Consider the following 18088-nt stretch of genomic DNA (forward strand, 5'->3'; position numbering starts at 1 on the left):
CCTGTGGTGCTTCTGATTTCTCTGCCCTGCACTGTGAAAGGAAAGAAGGAGTCATGTAAACAGAGTGCTCCAGGGCTGACCAGAACGGGTTTGGACTAGGCAAAGGCCTCTCTGCCTTCAGAGAACAAAGAGAAAAGTAGTATAAATATGGAGACCCAGACCCAAGACTTTAGATCACTTCTGGAACAACAAGACAAACCACTGCCAAGGAGAAGAACCAAAGGAAGCTGTAGGAGTGGATTTATCCCCCCCCTGCCAGTGTGCTGTGTTGCTGGGTTGGCCTACAGTGGTGTCTACAGTGCCAAGGAGAGGAGAAGGAACTTTGTGTGTACTTCATCATCTTGCAGAATATTTCTCCAAGGGCTTGAACTTGTTTTTGCCTCCTGCTGAAGTCTCAGGGACAACAGACTTCACCACCAGCTCCCCCCGAATTTCCTTTCTGGGAATTCTATCTGCAGAAGCCTGCGTGTCGCTGGGAGCTGGAGGCACGACGCGACGAGAAGAAGCGTGTCGCTGCCGCAGCTGTAGTCATCGCATCGCCGGAGAAGTGTGCCGCCACCGCATCTCCCCAGAAGTGTGTCTTCATCGCAGATGTCTGCTGTCACATCACCGGAGAAGCGTGACGCCGCCGAGAGGGTCACCGTCGCATCATCGGAGAAGCTTGTCGCAGGGCCTGTCGCGACTCCAAAGTACAAAGTTGTCGCAAGGCTGCCAGGGCTTGTATGCATAGTCTTCGCATCGTCACATCTAGGGTGTCATCTTATCGCATTGGACCGGATTGTCGAATCGCATCGAGGCGCCATCTTGCGTATCGCAACCGGGCCATAGAACGAGATTCTACGCATCACCTCTGCTCCGGTAAGGATCAAGACGCCTCCCCTACTCTGCCCAAGCATTGAGGCTCGATGCATCATCTCCCCCGAAGCACGGAACCAACGCATCCTTAACGCTGTGAGCCTTTTGTTTATTTTGCGTTATGCGTCCAGGTACTTTTGTGAGAACTGTGTCGCATTTATCACCAACTTGAACTAAGTCACTTCTACCATCTTTAAGTCAATTTTGAGTACAGTATTGTGGATTTTTGTCGTTTGTGGTCTTGTGTTAAGTTTATATAAAGAACACTTAGTTTTTTATAAAACCTGTGTTGTGTCCATCTGTAGTGTTTTCACTGTATTACAATGTGTATTCACAAATGCTTAACACACTGCCTCTGAGATAAGCCTGTCTGCTCGTACCAAACTACCAAGGGAGTGAGCAGGGATGATCCAGTAGTGTAATCCCCTTATCCTGACTTAGAAGCAAGTCAGGATGGTGTATACCATTGCCAACTAGAGTCCCCCAGTTCTAACAGCGCCTCTCTCAATTATTTGGTCATGCGAGACTAGATGAAAGTCTCATGTTCAGATTGATCGCACAGAGAATATTAAAGGTGGTATTCACTGTAGAGCCAAGAGCAGGACGGGTTTTACGGACGGTAGTCGCTGTAGCACCAAGATCCTGTCATGCGTCACATAGGGTTGTTGTTGGAGATTCATGTTGGTGGACACCATGGACGGTCAATGCTACAGCACGAAGTGCGGGTCTGGTGTTCACTGGAGCTTCAGTTGGCGCAGGCGCAGGTAGCATGGTCTGCGCGCAAATAGCCATAGCCAAAAACTCCAAGATTTCTTCCTTTCTTCCATGAGGAGCTCAACTGATGCCACACTATGGGTCCATGACCTGAGGGGCATGTCTTTGGTATCGGAAAATCACTCCAGCAGAGGAAAAAATGGCTCAGGCATTCCCATTTGAAGTGCAGGTCCAATTGCAGGTCCAGACAACAAGTCAAATGGCAGATGCAAGGAGGCCTCTTGAGCATGCTATGTCCCTTTAGCTGAGAACGGGAGGTCGTCAGCTCACCATTCGTGTCACTTCAGCCTGGGATGAAGGGTGCAGGTCTAGTTTTCCTTCTCAGTAGGCAGGGTAGGCCTCAAGCAATAGGGCAACAGGATGTCCTTCTGTCGTATCCACAGGTCCAGGAGTGTACTGAAGAGTGGGTCTGAGGGTTATTCTACCTTTACTACGCAGTCATTACTTCGTATTACCATTAATGCACATATTTTAGTTCGCAGATGCCATTACTTAGCATGCATATACTACACACGTTCCATTACTTAGCATGCACTTACTACTCATGATGGAGTTACTGTGCAAATTAAAGGTTTGAGGTACAGGGGTATTTTTAGGGGTCAGGGTGGGTGAGGGTTTTGGGGCATAGGGGGTATTTTTAGGGTTCAGGGTGCATTTAAGGTTTTGGGGTGCTGGGGTAATTTTGGGGGTCGGGTTGGTTAGGGTTTTGAGGTGTGGGTGTGTTTAGGTTTTGGGGTACTGGGGTATTTTAAGGGGTCAGGGTGGGTTAGGGTTTTGGGGTACATGGGGTATTTTGAGGGTTCAGGGTGCGTTTAAGGTTTTGGATTGCTGGGGTATTTTTGGGGTTCAGGATGCGTTTAGGTTTTGGGGTGCTGAGGTAATTTTAGGTTTCAGGGTGGGTTTGGGTTTAGGGGTGCATGGGGTATTTTGAGGGTTTAGGGTGCGCTTAAGGTTTTGGGGTGCTGGGGTATTTTTGGGGTTCAGGGAGCATTTAGTTGTCAGGGTGGGTTAGAGTTTTTGGGTGTGTAGTGGGTATATTTAGGGAATTTATCTAGGATTTTCCTTACTAACCATATGACTGACTTACTTACTAAGGGCTTAAGTTTTTGCCCGGTTGAGAAGGGTGATATTTGTGATGTAAAAATTGACTTATTCAAATATATCAGAAGACTGAAGTTGAAAAAGCATTTTGCTTTGAACCCTAAAATCAATAAAAATAAAAATGTGACCATGCAAACAACTAGCCTTGTGTCTGACTCTTGTACAATAAGCAATATCCAAGATACGGTATCTCTCCTATCAATCACAGAAATAGAGGAAGATCCTGTATTGATGGCTAAATTATTGGAAGATCTAGAGTTTAGGCCGGATTTATCAATATCAAGTGGTCTCAAGAGTAAATCCAAATGGTCACCAAATATAGCAAGTGGCAGTAGTATTGAGATATTCCAAAAGTTAGTAATTTCTGATTTGGATAAACAAACAAAAAGAGACTTCCCAGGAGGCCATTTAAATGACAACTTAACACGACCAGAAAGAGATGCCTTGAATACTTTAATTAACAACACAGATCTAGTTATCAGAAAAGCTGATAAGGGAGGAAATATAGTGTTAATGAACAAGGATGATTATGAGCGTGAAATTTATTCGCAGTTAAGTGATAAAACTTGCTATGAGAAGGTAGCTCATAACCCAAAATTCTCCCTTAGCAATAAAATTAATACTCATCTTAAACAATGGCATGATACAGGTTTACTCGACGACGACGAATATTTCTTTTTGAGAGTGAATCGTCCGAGATACACCTTACCAAAAATTCACAAAGGCCTGCCTTTTCCACCAGGGAGGCCAATAGTATCTGGCATAGGAGGACCAACGGAGCGACTTTCACAGTTTGTGGATGTCTTCCTTCAACCGATTATGGTTAATTTGCCGTCTTTCATAAAAGATACACGACATATTCTAAATATCCTGGGTGAAATTAAGTGGGAACTAGGGATGACATTTGTAACCCTGGATGTGGTCTCGTTATATACGAGTATCAAGAATGAACTATGATTGAAAGCTTTGGACGACTTTTCTAAAAAAAACAGCCACTCATTGGCAACATACACAGATGGCTATGGCTATGACAGAACTAATATTGGATAACAACTATTTTTTGTTCAAAAATGAGTGGTATAAGCAAAAACAAGGGGTGGCCAGGGCTCCAAATTTTCTCCAGCATATGCAAATATCTTTAAGGGTTGGCTGGAGGAAAAGGTTGTTTGGGGTCCAGGAGCAAGTGAATGGACTGGATCTATCCTATTTTGGGGAAGGTTCATTGATGACTGCATAATGGTATGGACTGGGTCTAAGCAGTCCTTGAATGAGTTTTATGAGTATCTTAATAACAATGACATGAACACGAGTATTGTTTTTTTAGATGTGGAACTGTACATAAAAAATTAGTGTATAGAAAGTAGATTGTATCGTAAGCCGACCGCATGTAATACGATTTTGCATGCGAAAAGTGCTCACCCGCTTCACCAATAAAGGCAATTCCGTTTGGTGAATTGTTAAGAGCAAGGCGAAACTGTAGTGAAGCTCAACAATTTAATGATTGTGTTTGTGATATGGAAAAGAGATTCATTAGAAGAGGTTATGACAAAAGAAATGTCTATGCAGCTAAACAGAGGGTAATGAATGTGGATAGAAACATGACATTGAAACCTAAAGTGAGAGAGAATAAAGAGCAGCAACCGGTTAGACTAATCACAAATTATACTCCTATGAGCAAGCTATTGCAGCAGAGCATGACCAAACACTGGAGTGTGTTAAGAATGGATAAAGTGCTTTGTAAATATGTGGAAGGAAGACCTCAGATAACTTACAGAAGGGGGAGGACTGTAGGAACACTACTGAGTCCTAGCTATCCGAGAACCGATCGTACAGAAATTGGTTAGACATGCATTCAAAAGGGTTCTTCAAATATGGACATTGTGGTTTGTGTAGACATGCTAAGGATAAGACCAAATATTTTCAGGTACCAAATGGAATAAGATATGAAATAAGAATGAACATAACCTGTAGTACCAAATATGTAATTTACATTATTGAGTGTGTTAGACCTGACATCCTTGGCGTGGCTTTTCCCCCATCTTTTTGCCTCTGACTCATGTATTTTTGATGCTGTGCTGGATTTCGTTTTTGCTGGTTTAGATGCTTTGGACCCTCTGCCACTGCTGATCAGTGTCAGAGGGTAATTGCTCCCTCTGTAAATTGTCATATTGATTGGGTGTACCTGATTGGCATATCTGTATCACCATGAAGTCCCTAGTAAAGTGCACTGTGTGTGCCAGGGCTGGTGATGACAGATGCTACTAGTGGGCCTGCAGCGCAGATTGCGCCACCCACATGAGTAGCTCTAAAATGGTGTCTCAGGCCTGCCAGCGCAGGGCCTGTGTGCAGTCAGTGGACTGCCATGTCCGCCTGGCCAGTGTCCCCACTGGCTGGGCTTAACCCTCCCCTGACTGTGCACATCAGCCACCCCTATGGAAGGCTCAAGGTACCCCCCTGGGCAGGGTGCAGTGTATAGATAGGGTAGAGCATGTACTAGTGCAGGTAACATGCTCTGGTGGAGAGCAGCAGCCACTTTGTGTGCTCACTGCTGTAGGGCTGTAAGACTCCCTAGGGTAACATGGGGAGGCTGGTCCCATTGGACCCCAGCCTATCTCCCTATAGGAACAAGATGGAACATCAATGAAAGATATCCCTGAACTCAGAATTAAATGACACATCTTTTAGTGAAGGTTGTTTTTGGATCCTGGGGTTGAGAATAGCACTTTTAGGAAGTGGCTGTTCTTTTGTATAAACCTTTCTGTGTGCTTGGGCCTGTGTGTGTGGAATGCCTGCGTGACAGGAGCTGCAGGGCCCCGGAGGGGGTTGGAGTCAGCCCAGGGGTGAAAGGCGACATCTGTTGCCCGGGGAAGGGGAGAGAGAAGCGCCTGATAGTGCTGGGCTGTGCCTGCCTGACCACCGTGCTGGCTAACTCCCCTGCCGGCCCACTGTCACCTCTGGCCCTGAAGCTGTCAGGAAGAAGAACACCAGAAACATTCCAGAGCCAAGGACCCCCTTGCACAAAGGACTTCAAAGGCGTTCAGGGGTATAAGGGAAGGACCCCTTACTACAGAAGATTAGATTCTAAAATTCTACAATCAAGAAGGAACCTCTGCTGGAAGAAGGACGGCTGGAGAACTAAAGGAAGATTGCCTTGCTGTGTGCTCTAAGGGCTGACCTGTTCTGCTGTTGCAACTGAAGCTGAGGAGGAGAAAGGGACTTTGCTGTGAGCTGTGACCCTGCCTGCTTGAAACTACAGAGACTTTGCTGTGTGCTGTGTCTCCACTGAATCTCCAAGGGCCTGAGAAGAGCTGGCCTCCTGTTGGGAACCCAGGGCTAAAGGTTCCTAAAGCTTTGTCAGAAAACAGCTGCAAAATCGTGCTGTTGTGACCCGAGGCGCGTGGCACTCGACTGCGGAGCGTGAGGAAGGGATCGGTGTGCTCATCGGCACATTTCCAGTGAGGGTTGGAGGCTTGTGGCGCCTCCCCTTGTGAAACCCGCTCCAACGTGGTGGGGAGGTCGAGAGGGGGGTCTAATCGTGACCAGCACCCTTGAAAACCCTTTGCCGCCAAATCACCACCGCGGCCCGGGGCCAGGACCCCCCCCGTAACTTGCTTCAAGGTCCAGGAGCTGCCGCGGCGAAGAACGAAGCCGCCGCGCTCCCATTGGTGGAGGGAGCCGAGCCCCCTCACTAATGCCGCGACGGGATTGGCCCGTGCGGCGCGGCGCCATCCGCGGGATCGTGCTGTGATTGGTGGCTGGAGCGCAGCGTCATCAGCGAGGCCGCGCTGCCATTGGGTGGCGGCCTCGCGTGTAGAGGGGCTCGTCTGAGGAGCCGCAAGGGGATTGGCTGCCTTTGCTGAGGCGGCTGAAGGAGCCGAGTAATTGCTGAGATCACCGCCGGGCCCGGGAAGAAGTGACCTGCCCTCGCCGAGGGAATCCGAGGCGTCCCGCACCCCTGGCCTGCCGTCCCCCCACAAGGTGAGCAGCACCGCCTCCCCCGCCGCTCGTTGGATTGTCGAGAGCGGGCGGGAGAGGACAGGGGACCGGCCGGGGCGGGGACGCGTGCCATCTGCACGGCCTGGGGCGCCTGAGTCCCAGGAAGGAGCGAGGCTGCACCAGGGGGAGGAAAGAGTCCCCGAGCCTCGCGCAGAAGCGCATTGACAGCGCTTGGAGCCCCGAGGTGGAGTCAAAAGGGGGCATTGTGTTCGACTACTCGTTTTGAGAGCATATTTTTAACAGTGGCATAGTTTGGACTGCTCGTTTTTAGAGCGTATCCATTATAAATCAGTGGCATTATTTTTAATACCGGGTTGAAGAGACTTGAGACATTTGTTTTTACATGAGAACTTCCTGAAACTACGTACCACCATTAAGATTAAGTGCATAATTTTTATAATGAAGTGATTATCGTGCAACTGCTGATTTACCTTGCTGAAACTAGATAAAGTTATATATTTTTATAAAAATATACTTACCTGTGTGGTCTCAGTTTGTGGTGGATTGGGGATTATTGTTGTGTTGAGTGCAATTATTCTACACATTGCCTTGGGGATAAGCCTGCCTGCTCGCGCCAAGCTACCTAGAGGGAGAGCGGAGGTTATCTACGGTGTGTATTCCTTCACCCTGACTAGAAGCAAGGGTCCCTATTTGGTCTAAGGTACTTACCTCTGCCAACTAGAGACCCCCAGTTCTAACATTGTTGGACAGCGGTGCGGATTTTGAACTAATAATTGCACTTGACCTGCAGTGATTTCTTGTACATCACTAGTCTAGTTTAGCAGCACAGGTTGCGCAAGATTTTTTTCTTTTTGGTGAAACCTTGGTGTTGAAAAGGTTAGGAAGCATCATGTCTTTGAACGCGGCAAGCGTGAGAGAAGAATTGGAGGTGGATTTCGAAATTCAGGAGTTGTACAACTACAGAAAGGACCTCCTAAAGCAATTCTGCAAACAGCTTGGATGCCCAGTGAAGGGCAGCGCAAACAAGGAAGAGCTACAGAAAGCTCTGAGGGCCTGGTGGGAGGCCAAACATGTTGTCTCAGAAGAAGCTACTGAAGTGGACGGCACACAGGAGAATGTTTTTTTACTTAGTGATGTGCCAGCACGGTCAGCATCTAAGGCTGGCAGCAACCATTCCAGTAGGGTTATTTCTCCAGAGGAGCTGGAGGATAATCAGAGAGCTAGGGCTCATGAGATTGAGCTTTTGAAACTCAGAGCGGACGCCGATGAGAAGAAACTGCGCCTGGAAGTTGAGAAAGAGGCGCAGGAGAGAGCGGCGCAGGAGAGAAGGCATGCTCTCGCTTTGGAGGAGAAGAAGCTCCAATTGGCTCATGAGAGGAGCATGAAGGAGTTGGACATCAAATATAAAGAGAGGGTGTCCAGTTCTAATGGTGGCAGCGCACAACCAGTACAGGCGGGTAAGGTATACATACCGAAGGATCTGGTACAGAATTATCAGCGGGGTGAGGATATTTATGCGTGGTTCAGAGCGTATGAACTTGCCTTAAAGATGAATGAAGTGCCTGAGAAGAATTGGGAAGCAGGATTGTGGAAGCATTTTGAGGCCTCTGGGAAGGATGTCTTGGCACCCTTAGAGGTAGCAGGTACTTTATCCTACCCCGACATGAAGGAGGCTTTATGCCTCAGGTATGGGCTCACTGCAGAACAGTACCGCCAGAAGTTTAGGAACTTCAAGAAGCTTGATTCAAGTACTTGGGTGGAGTGTGTGAGTATGTACACGCGTGCACTGGAAGGTTGGATAAAGGGCAGCAAAGTTACTGATTATGTGGGGTTGTGCCACTTGATTAGTAGGGAGCACTTAAGTAGTTTATGTGTCCCCGAGCTGCGCCAGCATCTTTTGGATAGCAAGTTAACTGATCCCAGTGAGCTTGCTAAAGAGGCGGACCGGTGGACTAGCACCAGGGTCCACAAGGGGGTGGTAAGTACCCCAGCCAAGGGTGGACAGGGTCCCCAGCAGAAGAGTGGGGGGGACACGGGTAATCAAAAGGAGTCTTCTAAAGGGCCCCAAAATGGTTCCCAGGAGAAAGCGTCTCAACCCCCCAAGTCCAAGAAGTCCTGGCCCCATAAGGGCAAGCAGGACAACAGGTCCCCACCTACCTGCTATGCCTGTCGGGAGGTGGGGCACATTGCCCCCAAATGTCCAAAGAAACCTCCAGCACCCTCTGGTGCTCCAGCACCGGCGTTAGCCAGTGTAGCTTTGGGAGGGGATTTGATTTCTAGTGGGGAGGAGGGGTTAGCAGTGATGACCCTTGTCTCTTTAGGAGACCGAGAGATGGCCCAGGAAACTTTGCTGCCCTTAAACACTAAGAAATATGGGCAGAAGGTGACCATCAATGGAAAAGAGATAGAAGCTCTGAGAGACACAGGGGCCAGTGTGACATCTGTTAGGTGTCAATGGGTGTCTGAAGAGCAGATCATTCCCAATGTACTCCGTCCTGTGGTGGCAGCTGACAGTTCAGTGCGCCTCTGCAAGTTGGCGCGTGTTCCATTTGAGTGGGGAGGGATCTCCGGTACATTGGAAGTTGTTGTAAGTGATGCCTTGCCTGTAGATTGTCTATTAGGTAATGACCTGCAGAGCTCTCCATGGAAAGATGTAGAGCACAGGACTCACTTGGAAATGTTGGGTTTGCCTGCGTGGATCTGTGTGTCCACCCGTGCAATGACAGCCAGAGAGGGCGGTCTAGCAGAGCTGGAGCCTGGAACAAAGGCCCAGGAACCTGCCAAGAGAAGAAGGGGTAGAGGGCGTGGGAAACCGGCCCCCACTGTTCCCACGGTCCAGGACGAGGCAGACCCAGAGGGGGATGCCCTGGAACCTACAGGGGAACAGGTGGCCGAACTAGGGGAATTGCCTGAGCTGTCCCAGTGGCAGCAGGATGGTGGTCCCTCCAGGGAGGAATTCTGCCAGGCTCAGAAGGAGTGCCCTTCTCTCGTTGGTGTGCGGCAGCAGGCTGCCGACCAGGCCGCAGGCCTGGGGTCCAAGGAGCATTTGATCTACTGGGAGGATGACTTACTTTATAGTGAGCCTAAGTTCGCTGAGCCCGGTGCAGCCAGAGTGCTGGTAGTGCCCGAGCACTTCAGGAACTTCCTCCTGGGTCTGGCTCATGACGTGCCTCTCGCAGGACATCTGGGGCAAGACAAGACCTATCACAGGCTTGTCACCCATTTCTACTGGCCCCAGATGAAGAAGCACGTCGCTGCCTTTTGTAAGTCCTGTCAGACTTGTCAGGCCAGTGGCAAGAGCGGAGGGAAGTGCGTGGCACCCCTCCAACCCTTTCCCGTGGTGAGCACCCCTTTTGAGCGGGTGGGCATTGACATCGTGGGGCCCCTGGATCCCAAGACAGCCCTAGGCAACAGGTTTATCCTGGTCTTGGTGGACCATGCCACTCGGTACCCGGAAGCCATCCCGCTCAGGACGGTCACAGCCCCAGTGGTGGGCCGTGCCCTGATGGGGATCTTTTCCCGGGTGGGATTTCCCAGGGAGGTGGTCTCGGACAGGGGGACAAACTTCATTTCTAGGTATATGAAGTCCCTGTGGGCGGAGTGTGGGGTGACATACAAATTCACCACTCCTTACCACCCGCAAGGAAATGGGTTGGTTGAGAGGTTCAACCGCACCTTGAAGGGCATGATTATGGGCCTAGAGGAGCCCATGAGGCGGAAATGGGACGTCTTGTTGCCATGCCTGTTGTTTGCCTACAGGGAGGTGCCTCAGAAATCCTTAGGGTTCAGTCCCTTTGAGTTGCTGTATGGCCACCCTGTCAGAGGGCCTCTTACTCTGGTGAAGGAGGGGTGGGAGAAATCCCGTGGGAAAACCCCTCAGGATGTGTTCAGCTATGTGCTGGCCATTCGCAACCAGACCAAGCGCTTCAGGAAGCTCGCTCAAGAGAACCTGGAGGCTAGCCAGGAGGAAATGAAGAGGTGGTATGACCAGAACACCTCTCTTGTGGAGTTCCAACCTGGGCAGAAAGTGTGGGTGATGGCGCCGGTGGAGCCTTGTGCGCTCCGTGACAAATGGTCAGGGCCATATGAGGTGGTGGAGCGCAAGAGCGAGGTTACCTATTTGGTTAACCTGAAGACTCCCAGGCAACCCCTGAGAGTGCTACATTTGAACCGCCTCAAACCCCACTTTGAGAGGACTGAAGTGACTATGCTCATGGCTACAGATGCTGGATGGGAGGAGGATAGTGATCCTCTCCCTGACCTCCTGGCAGTCAAGGAGCAGGATGGGTCAGTGGATGGTGTGGTTCTCTCCCCCACCCTGACCCCAGAGCAGCAGAAGGACTGTCGCCAAGTCTTGGGTCAGTTCGCCCCCCTGTTCTCCCTGACCCCAGGTGTCGCCAAGTGGTGCGTCCACGATGTGGACACCGGTGACAACCTGCCTGTGAAACAGAAGTTTTACAGAGTGGCTGACAAGGTCAGGGCTAGCATCAAAGAAGAGGCTTCTAAGATGTTAGCGCTAGGGGTAATTGAGCCCTCCAGCAGCCCCTGGGCTAGCCCAGTGGTCTTAGTGCCTAAGAAAGCTGCTACACCTGGTGGCCCCCCAGAACTCCGGTTCTGTGTGGACTACCGCGGGCTCAATGCGGTCACCAAGACTGACGCGCACCCCATTCCCAGAGCTGATGAGCTGGTGGATCGGTTGGGAGCTGCCCGGTACCTGAGCACTTTTGATTTGACTTCAGGTTACTGGCAGATTGCCTTAACTGAGGGGGCCAAGGAAAGATCAGCATTTTCAACACCTGAGGAGCACTTCCAGTTTCGTGTCATGCCCTTTGGGTTGAAAAATGCCCCGGCCACATTCCAGAGACTGGTCAACCAGGTATTAGCAGGGCTGGAGGAATTCAGCGCAGCATACCTGGATGACATTGCTGTGTTCACCTCCACATGGGAGGAACACTTGCAACACCTCTGCGCAGTGTTGAAGGCTCTGCAGAAGGCAGGCCTCACTATCAAGGCCAGTAAGTGCCAGATAGGGCAGGGATCTGTGGTGTACTTGGGACACCAGGTGGGGAGCGGCCAGGTGGCGCCCCTACAGGCGAAGATTGATACCATTCTGGCTTGGGAACCCCCCAAGACCCAGACTAAGGTGAGAGCCTTTTTAGGTCTCACCGGGTATTACAGACGGTTTGTCAAAGGTTATGGCACCATTGTAGCCCCTTTGACAGAGCTGACATCTAGAAATCAGCCCAGGAAAGTGAATTGCACTGAGGCCTGTCAAACTGCTTTTGACACCCTCAAAACTGCCATGTGCACAGCACCGGTGCTTAAGGCACCTGACTTTTCAAGTGAGTTCATTGTGCAAACTGACGCTTCAGAGCAAGGCGTGGGAGCAGTGCTCTCACTGATCAATGAGGAGGGCGAAGACCAACCAGTGGCTTTCATTAGTAGGAGGCTACTCCCCAGGGAACAGAGATGGAGTGCAATCGAAAGGGAAGCTTTCGCTGTGGTCTGGGCTCTGAAGAAGCTGAGGCCCTACCTGTTTGGGACTCACTTCCGTGTTCAGACCGACCACAGGCCCCTCAGATGGTTAATGCGTATGAGGGGCGAGAATCCAAAACGGTTGAGGTGGTCCATTTCCCTACAGGGGATGGACTTTACGGTGGAGCACCGCCCTGGTACCGAACACGCCAATGCTGACGGTCTGTCCAGATTCTTCCGCCTTAGTGATGAGGACTCCCAAGAGGTTGGGTAGTTCTCCCCACTTTCAGCTGGAGGGGACACGTGTTAGACCTGACATCCTTGCCGTGGCTTTTCCCCCATCTTTTTGCCTCTGACTCATGTATTTTTGATGCTGTGCTGGATTTCGTTTTTGCTGGTTTAGATGCTTTGGACCCTCTGCCACTGCTGATCAGTGTCAGAGGGTAAGTGCTCCCTCTGTAAATTGTCATATTGATTGGGTATACCTGATTGGCATATCTGTATCACCATGAAGTCCCTAGTAAAGTGCACTGTGTGTGCCAGGGCTGGTGATGACAGATGCTACTAGTGGGCCTGCAGCGCAGATTGCGCCACCCACATGAGTAGCTCTAAAATGGTGTCTCAGGCCTGCCAGCGCAGGGCCTGTGTGCAGTCAGTGGACTGCCATGTCCGCCTGACCAGTGTCCCCACTGGCTGGGCTTAACCCTCCCCTGACTGTGCACATCAGCCACCCCTATGGAAGGCTCAAGGTACCCCCCTGGGCAGGGTGCAGTGTATAGATAGGGTAGAGCATGTACTAGTGCAGGTAACATGCTCTGGTGGAGAGCAGCAGCCACTTTGTGTGCTCACTGCTGTAGGGCTGTAAGGCTCCCTAGGGTAACATGGGGAGGCTGGTCCCATTGGACCCCAGCCTATCTCCCTATAGGAACAAGATGGAACATCAATGAAAGATATCCCTGAACTCAGAATTAAATGACACATCTTTTAGTGAAGGTTGTTTTTGGATCCTGGGGTTGAGAATAGCACTTTTAGGAAGTGGCTGTTCTTTTGTATAAACCTTTCTGTGTGCTTGGGCCTGTGTGTGTGGAATGCCTGCGTGACAGGAGCTGCAGGGCCCCGGAGGGGGTTGGAGTCAGCCCAGGGGTGAAAGGCGACATCTGTTGCCCGGGGAAGGGGAGAGAGAAGCGCCTGATAGTGCTGGGCTGTGCCTGCCTGACCACCGTGCTGGCTAACTCCCCTGCCGGCCCACTGTCACCTCTGGCCCTGAAGCTGTCAGGAAGAAGAACACCAGAAACATTCCAGAGCCAAGGACCCCCTTGCACAAAGGACTTCAAAGGCATTCAGGGGTATAAGGGAAGGACCCCTTACTACAGAAGATTAGATTCTAAAATTCTACAATCAAGAAGGAACCTCTGCTGGAAGAAGGACGGCTGGAGAACTAAAGGAAGATTGCCTTGCTGTGTGCTCTAAGGGCTGACCTGTTCTGCTGTTGCAACTGAAGCTGAGGAGGAGAAAGGGACTTTGCTGTGAGCTGTGACCCTGCCTGCTTGAAACTACAGAGACTTTGCTGTGTGCTGTGTCTCCACTGAATCTCCAAGGGCCTGAGAAGAGCTGGCCTCCTGTTGGGAACCCAGGGCTAAAGGTTCCTAAAGCTTTGTCAGAAAACAGCTGCAAAATCGTGCTGTTGTGACCCGAGGCGCGTGGCACTCGACTGCGGAGCGTGAGGAAGGGATCGGTGTGCTCATCGGCACATTTCCAGTGAGGGTTGGAGGCTTGTGGCGCCTCCCCTCGTGAAACCCGCTCCAACGTGGTGGGGAGGTCGAGAGGGGGGTCTAATCGTGACCAGCGCCCTTGAAAACCCTTTGCCGCCAAATCACCACCGCGGCCCGGGGCCAGGAACCCCCCCGTAACTTGCTTCAAGGTCCAGGAGCTGCCGCGGCGAAGAACGAAGCCGCCGCGCTCCCATTGGTGGAGGGAGCCGAGCCCCCTCACTAACGCCGCGACGGGATTGGCCCGTGCGGCGCGGCGTCATCCGCGGGATCGTGCCGTGATTGGTGGCTGGAGCGCAGCGTCATCAGCGAGGCCGCGCTGCCATTGGGTGGCGGCCTCGCGTGTAGAGGGGCTCGTCTGAGGAGCCGCGAGGGGATTGGCTGCCTTTGCTGAGGCGGCTGAAGGAGCCGAGTAATTGCCGAGATCACCGCCGGGCCCGGGAAGAAGTGACCTGCCCTCGCCGAGGGAATCCGAGGCGTCCCGCACCCCTGGCCAGCCGTCCCCCCACAAGGTGAGCAGCACCGCCTCCCCCGCCGCTCGTTGGATTGTCGAGAGAGGGCGGGAGAGGACAGGGGACCGGCCGGGCGGGGACGCGTGCCATCTGCACGGCCTGGGGCGCCTGAGTCCCAGGAAGGAGCGAGGCTGCACCAGGGGGAGGAAAGAGTCCCCGAGCCTCGCGCAGAAGCGCATTGACAGCGCTTGGAGCCCCGAGGTGGAGTCAAAAGGGGGCATTGTGTTCGACTACTCGTTTTGAGAGCATATTTTTAACAGTGGCATAGTTTGGACTGCTCGTTTTTAGAGCGTATCCATTATAAATCAGTGGCATTATTTTTAATACCGGGTTGAAGAGACTTGAGACATTTGTTTTTACATGAGAACTTCCTGAAACTACGTACCACCATTAAGATTAAGTGCATCATTTTTATAATGAAGTGATTATCGTGCAACTGCTGATTTACCTTGCTGAAACTAGATAAAGTTATATATTTTTATAAAAATATACTTACCTGTGTGGTCTCAGTTTGTGGTGGATTGGGGATTATTGTTGTGTTGAGTGCAATTATTCTACACATTGCCTTGGGGATAAGCCTGCCTGCTCGCGCCAAGCTACCTAGAGGGAGAGCGGAGGTTATCTACGGTGTGTATTCCTTCACCCTGACTAGAAGCAAGGGTCCCTATTTGGTCTAAGGTACTTACCTCTGCCAACTAGAGACCCCCAGTTCTAACAGAGTGTAAATGTTTAAAGGTGTATGTAGGCAGCACGATTCGCATGTTGAAAGACAGAATGAGTGAGCACTTGAGAGCGGTGAAGAATAACGATATGCGGTACCCAATAGCAGAACATGTACACACATGTGAAAAGCAGGATCAGAGCAGAAGTTTTACATTTTATGGAATAGATCATGTATATAGTGATCCGCGAGGGGGAAACAGAGAACTGAAATTAAGACGGCAGGAGGCAAGATGGATCATGAAATTGCGGGCTGTGGAGGACGGCCTAAATTTTGATCGGGAGTTGGATTTTTTTCTGGGAGACTAAGAAGTTAAAGAGTGGAGGAACAATAACAAAACAACATAACATTAACTTCATAGGAGAATTAAATATCCTTTGTGTTGATGAAAGCCATGAGAGCAGTAAAGGTTGGAAAGATTTAGTGGCAACATGTACTAGAGAAACTCTAAACTTACTGATGATGCTTACTTAGGTAGTGATAGGTTTATTATGTGGACCATCTGTGTAGAATGGTGTATAAATAATGCTTAATTTACTTTCAACCTAATTTAAACACAAACCCCACTTCAAGATGGCGACCTAGTTAATGTTAGGGCAAATCCGTCCTTTATTTTGAGTAAAGAAACTTAAGGAAACCAAACAATAGGGACAGTAGTAGATATATCGTGAGAAATATGGAGCTTAGAATTCATGAATATTGATGCTATTTCATGTTTTACCCAAATACGAGTACAAATGAAAAAGAAATAAGAATCTATGTAGAAAGAGAGAAGGGTTAAAGAAAGATTACGCCTTGAGTGCGATTCACACAAAGAAACCCCACTCTAAGATGGCGGCCGAGATAGCGCATAGTTAGTCCGCCTTCAATTTTGAGTGAAATAATTTAATGGATCCAAGCAAGGCTGATGGTGCCGCCTGTACACCGGACACCAAGACAGCGTGGGAGGTAAGCGTCCGAAAACAAATGAGATTTAGTTCAAATGGGTCAGTTTGAGTAGCGTTATAGTAATGGCACGTTTTGTTTAACAGGGAAAGGTGCAAGTCAAATAGGGCGGCGGAGTGAAAGCTGGCAGATATAAAGTAGAGCGGAAGTCTGAGGTACTAAAACATAATTGAGTATATGGATGTAATATCGATAGTATTTAGGCAATAGTGGCAAAGGAGTTGTGGACGTATTTATGAATCTTAATTTCCAGAAAAAGGCGAAGTTTGGAGCGATTTGAAATCTAAAAGGAAGCAAGTGGAATTGATATGATCCTCTAAATAAAAGTTCAGGTGAGACTTGTAAAAGCTGGAATTGGCTTCTTGGTATTGATGTTTAGAACGGGTTGTCAGAAATGAAGAATATAGTGTTTTGAGACATAGTTATGTCTTACTCTTCTAGAAACTACAAATATAACAGAAGCTTTTAGTCTGACCGAAGAAAACTGCAATAAATAGTTATAAACGAGCACCCTCCCTAAAGATTTAAGGTATGGAATTTCTATTATTTGAAATGGGAGCGTGGAATTGGTGACGAGATTCTTCAAAAATCCCCCTTCATGCCAAAGCTTAAGAGTAAGGAAATGTTTCTCCTTTTAGGCAGGATTATATAGAAGACAAGGTAAAATACCAATAAAACAAGCCTTTTCACTTTAGGGTTATAAGTAGACCAATGGAGCAATTTCACATGAGGCTGTTCACTCTGTATGCATGATAATGTATTAGTTGATTAAAATCACCGATGAGGTGTATGATGGGATTGTATCTTCACTCGGATTATGATGACATGAATTTGATTTAAGATTGCTATAATATGATGTTATGATATGATGTGCATGTATTCACCATAGAATATGTGGCACAGGTTTTCTTTATGGGCCGTGTGGGGCTCTATCCACTTTTATTTTCATGAAGAAAAATGTACATAATGCTAAGACAGCATTGTTTTGTATTATTTCCAGCCCTGATGAAGCCGTTAGGTGTTTAATAACCTCGGCGAAACGCGTTGGTTTGGGATTGGATGTGGATAAAGAATAAAAGAAGAAAATCCTCATGAAACTTTCTTGGATGACTTTGTAGTATTCAACGAACCTAAGCTATTTATAAGCTGTTATAAGTGGAGTGCTTCAACTTGTGTGGAATTTTGAGGTGTGGCTAATCATTCTGATTACGCAAGGAGGAGTTGGGTGTTTTCCTCCCCTGATCTTTGTAAGCACCCATAGGAAATAGAAATTACAGTGGCTAAATATAGGTGTGTATTATTTCTTGAGCGCTTTTTTGAAACTCCTGGAGCACCCAAAGTATAATCTATTTTCAGGGGGTATATTTAGGGTTCAGTGTGCATTTAAGGTTCTGGGGTGCTGGGGTATTTTTGGAGTTCATGGTGCATTTAGGTTTTGGGGTGCTGGGGTAATTTTAGGGGTCAGGGTTGGTTAGGGTTTTGGGGTGTAGGGGGTATTTTGGGGGTTCACAGTGCATTTAAGGTTTTGGGGTGCTGGGGTACTTTTGGGGTTCGGTGTAGGTTTAGGTGTTGGGGTGCTGGGGTAATATTAGGTGTCATGGTGGGTTAGAGTTTTGGGGTGTAGGGGGTCATTTTAGGGTTCAGGGAGCATTTAAGGTTTTGGGGTGCTGAGGTATTTTTGGGGTTCAGGGTGTGTTTAGGTTTTGGGGTGCTGGGGTAATTTTAGGTGTCAGGATCGTTTAGAGGTTTGGGGTGCATGGGGTATCATGGGGTATTTTGAGGATTGAGGATTCAGCGTGCGTTTAAGGTTTTGGGGTGCTGGGGTATTTTTGGAGTTCAGGGTGCATTTAGGTTTTGGGGCAATTTTAGGGGTCAGGGTTGGTTAGGGTTTTGGGGTGCATGGGGTATTTTGAGGTTTCCCGGTGCATTTAAGGTTTTGAGGTCCTGGGGTATTTTGAGGGTTCAGGGTGCATTTAGCT

This window comes from Lissotriton vulgaris, chromosome 10, assembly GCF_964263255.1.
Source record: "Lissotriton vulgaris chromosome 10, aLisVul1.2, whole genome shotgun sequence".
In the NCBI taxonomy this organism is placed as follows: Eukaryota; Metazoa; Chordata; class Amphibia; order Caudata; family Salamandridae; genus Lissotriton; species Lissotriton vulgaris.